The sequence below is a fragment of the Tamandua tetradactyla genome, chromosome 6, assembly GCF_023851605.1.
Source record: "Tamandua tetradactyla isolate mTamTet1 chromosome 6, mTamTet1.pri, whole genome shotgun sequence".
Taxonomy (NCBI): domain Eukaryota; kingdom Metazoa; phylum Chordata; class Mammalia; order Pilosa; family Myrmecophagidae; genus Tamandua; species Tamandua tetradactyla.
The window spans coordinates 155,253,956-155,258,813 of NC_135332.1; the positions used below are offsets into that span (position 1 = coordinate 155,253,956).

The window sequence follows — 4,858 nt, forward strand, 5'->3', positions numbered from 1 at the left end:
TGCTTTTACCTTTTCCCATTCAGTCATTTCAAGATAATCTTGTTCCCAACCAATCAAGTTCTTCTACTTCCACATTACAGATTATCAAATAGTCTGAGAAAGTAGTAACTCATATTAGTTTGCTGAACTGAGGATATGAATTCAATTTGGTATGTTCACAGAATTATAAAATGTTTAAAATGACAACTCTGAGAAGATATTTTTTAAAGGACTATGAGAAATCTAAATCCCTTAAAATTATAAACAGCAAGGTGTAGCATTGTGTCTTATTTTTGTTGATATTTCTGATCGCATGTTTTTTTAGGGAGGGAGGATTGGGAAGCCATTCATTTTATCAACACGTGCTTCTGATATTTATGGTATTGAAACGTAAGTTTTCCTGAGAGAAACGAATAGCAATCCTCTCATTTTGTTCGATCAAACCATTCCCCTGAGTTACAAAGTTGCAAAGTAAGAGAATATTTGATGTTAGGTATAAAAAATATAATCAGGAAATAGGGAAACAGATTATGAAATATGTATGAAGAATGAAGAGACCTACATGAAGTTAACTGCTGCTTTGCTTTGCTAGGAAAGGTTCAACCAAATCCTTCAGAAATAAATTTATATAGATCTCATGACGAAAGTTTGGATGTAGCTTTATCCTCAGTATAATATTTGTATATTTTGGCAAGAAGGGAAATGTAGGTTTTTTCTGGCTTTGCATAAAATATCATGAAGACCCAAGGCCACTTAGTATAAACTGCTTGAGATAGCCCAGTAACCCAAGAAAATCACAAAGATATCTTAAATTATCTTGATAATTGGCTCAATTTAGCATTTTTTTAAAAAAATCAGTGTTGTACATGTTGAAATGGGATTTATTCAAACCATTATGTTTTCTTAGTTCATTTTTAAATTTCATAAATGATAATAAAATAAATGAATATCCAGCTTTCTGGGATTGTTGATTAGAGCCATTTTTAGAGGGGTAAAAGTGGGCTTATCATTTAGTTTCATGTTATGTAGGCTATGGTAGTTATTTTTTTAATGCTAAATCATCTTTCTGTAACTACTAAAAGAGAATCTTGAAGCCATTGGGAAAATTCTCTAAGTCTTTGTTAGGTGATCCTGTAAACAACACAAAGACAGGTAGCATTATATAAGTTAAAAACTGGAAAATATTTTTTAAAATGGTTCTAGTCTTCACTGAGGAAGTTAAAAAAGAGAACTCAGTAACAGATCAGTGACATCTGGATGGAAAAAATGCTATTTTGTATACATTAAAGCAACATTTGACTCAATAGGAAATTAATGAACTCAAAAAAATGGCAACAGTTAGGATTCAGTTGGGTATCACAAATATTAATAGTATATATACTACCTTAGATGTGATAAACAGTGATAGGTTTTTGAAGACCACCAATGGAGAATATAGGTAGCATTAAAAATGTAAATATTTAATCTCAATCTACTTTATATATCCAGTTACTCTTTAATATTGTCCTTGATTCTGTCATAGTAAACTCTATGTTGATGAACTTATGTTGTAGAAATAAAAGCACCTGTATATCAGAATATGTTTGCTGTAGGTCCATCAATGGAGGGATATTTAAATAAATGGTAGGTTAAAATAGACCATGAAAATGAGTGTGATTGATGTTATATATTTATCTAGAGAGATGAGCACATATATTGTGGGAAAAAATGTATGTTAACATATGTAGTGTGGAAAAATAGCAACTAACAACAACGAAACAGCTATATAATAAGTATATGCATTTCTATTTACATTTAGGAGTGGAAGAAACAACTTTCTTAAAGTGTTGTCATCAAGATGGCAACATAAGATATCCCTAAGAATATTTCCTCATAGTGACAGATAAATAAATGGGCAGATTCAATTTACTTGGAACTCTGGAGGATGATAGGTACTGGAGAAGGATTCCTCAAATGCTGAGTTAAAATAAAACCTCCACAAAAACACACATAAGAGATAGGTCACTGGTGTGGACCCTCTCCCACACTTGGTCGCAGGCAGTTTAAGAAAACCATGGTGGTAACACTCCAGCCTCAACATGTCCTACCACAGTTGCTGACCACAGGGCCACCCCCTACAGTGACTTAGAGTAACTGAACCTTCAGGCATGGAAACTCAAGCCCACAAGATCTCAAGGTGGGGACTTTGTAGTCAGTGTGCTAGAGCATACAAAGCAGTCCCCTGAAAAGCAGAATGATCCATAGCAGAACTTATTGAAATCTTTGCACATTCCCAACCTGGTCTCTAATTGCTAGGGAACCTAATGAAAATCTTGGGTATCCTTGAACACTGATCCCATCTGGTTCACGGGTCCAGAGACAGAAAAGTCACACAATAAAGGGAAACTGAACAAATAAAAGTAAGACAACCCAAGGATGAAAGCTGGAGTGAAAAGGCCGTCCAGAACATGAGAAGCTGAATAAAACATAGTTGCTGGGGAGAAAAATTTATATGAAAACAAATAGAACAAAAATAAATAAATAAGAAGAAAAGAAAACGGAGGATAGTAAAGAACTCACAGAGAAGAGATATAGGACAGGAAATCCACTCCTGATGGAAAACAGTTGCATATAATAGTGTGCTATTTAACAGTTGTTGTACATGCACAGGGCAAGGAGCCATTGCTGAAAGATCTGAGAAAATCCAAAATACTGAACACTGCATTCTCTAAAGGTTCAGTATAAATTGGACCAAACACTGAAGCAGAGCCTGAACACATAGACAATCTATACTAAAACCCTAGGCAAAAGGGAGAAATTAATTTCCAGAGTTAGCACATCAAAACAATCAATTGCCCAGATAGCAACAAAAAAGCCACAAAACATACAAAGAAACATGAAGAGATGGTTCTGTCAAGGGAACAAGTTAAGCCTTCAAAGGAAACACAAAGGGAGAATAACTAATAAAAGTTCAATCAAGTCTCTTAAATAAATTCAAGGTGCTAAAGGAAAATATAGATAGAAATGAACCAAATTTGGATATAGAACTAAAGGATCTAAGGAAGATGATGCATGAAAAAAAATATATCAGAAAGTTTAAAAAGGAACATAACAACTTATGATGAAAACAAAATGATGGTGATTAAAAATACAGCTAAATGATCCCACTCTGTCAGAGCCTGCTTCTCTGGGCCTCTGGGTGTACCTGACACATACAGGGCCAGGGGTGACCTAAAAGGCACATCCTGAAGATGCTACCACAGGTGGAGGATCTATGGAAACCAAAGCCGAATGTTTGAATAAAGTGCAGACAATTTCTATCAGTAACAGGCGGAAGGTCACAAGCTATACAGGAACCTGAAGAACTTCCTTAGTGCAGCAGAAGTGATGCATGAAAGTTCAAAGAGTGTGTCAGAAACCCTGCAGGAGATCTACAGCAGTGAATGGGGTTGTCATGAGGAGTTGAAGGCCATTACAGGGAATAATGTTTCTCTTTGGAAAGACTATGAGGAGAAATTGGCTAACACACTGTAAGAACCAAGGAACACTATGTAGCCCAGTTTAATGGGATTAAGGAGAGCATCACTAAGTGGGATCAGAGACTTATTGCCTAAGACAGTGGCCAACACAACCTGGAGGTGGTACAGAATGCCAAGAAGAAATATGAATCCAAGACTGCCAAGGCAGAGGAAGAGTTCAACAAAGCCCAGATCATGTTTGAAGATATGAACCAAGAGCTGATGAAGGAGCTGCCTAAATCTTTACAACAGTTATATTGGCTGTTATGTGACCATTTTCTAAAATGATTTCCCACTTGAGTATTTTTTCTGTAAGGAGATGAGCAAGCTGAAACACAATCTCTATGAAGTGATGAGTAAACTGGAGAAGCAACATTCCAGCCAAGTCTTTGTGGTGAAGGGATGATCAAGCATCAGCAGATGTTCTTCCCCAGTTCAAACATCTGCAGTCTCCAACCTTCTCATCTCACCTACCAGTCCCTCTGCACGCTCACTGAAGAGTGATAGGGAATCCATCTCAGGAATTGAAGAAGAGTTGTCATCTGATCCAACTCAGTGAGAAGACAACTCTGAGGTCAAAGGAGAGTCCTTAAAAGAGGAAGAAATAGAGGGGCAAGAGGCCAAAGCAAGCTCCTCTGAGGAAGAAGAGCATCTGCTAGTCCGCAATGACCCAACTCAAACCCAGCCCTCTCCCACTCTTGAGGATGATGAGTCCCAGGAGAGTTTTTCCTTGTTTCCCAGCTCTATCACAAGGGTGAACCATAATCCCTTCAAAACAGCCTTCATTTTCTCTCCCAGAGATAGCCCTCTGAACCTGTACCTCAAGTGAAAGATCTGAACAACCAAAGAAGAGAGCCTCTATCCCAAGGACTACAATGGCCCCTAATAGGATTCCTCCACCCCAGAACCACTCCCATCCAAATGCCCTCTTAGGGAACATATGCTCCAGACCTATGGCCTCTGATGGATGTTTACCCACAATCCCCAGGGCCTTCTGAGGGGCTGAACCTTCCAGTCCTAGAGCCTCCTTAGAGGCATCTCCTGATACAAATCAGGGAAGCCAGTAAGAACTACTGATTCCAAAGGAAAGGAAAGCATCCCTCATGAGAACCCATAAAAACTTTGTGCTTCCTCTACCTTGATGATCTCTTAGGTTTTGTTTGCTTTTTTTTTTGGAACCTTATGAAGCAGGGAAGATGGAAGACAAGGAAGAGAAGAGAACAATGAACTTATCTCAACTGATTCATCCGAGATAATAAAATCCAAGCCTTCAACATTGTTATGTACTCACTCTCAATTGATATGAGACAGTGAGGACTCTAACAGTACAAGACATAAAACACCCTTTGACTTGATTCTAGTATGAAGCAGCTATGGCTGAT

General features: G+C 37.6%; 1 pseudogene; it reads left to right on the plus strand.

Moving 5' to 3' along the window:
* The first annotated feature begins 3,249 nt into the window (after window positions 1-3,249).
* Window positions 3,250-4,629, plus strand: LOC143686867 (bridging integrator 2-like; annotated as a pseudogene).
* The last annotated feature ends 229 nt before the right edge of the window (window positions 4,630-4,858 follow it).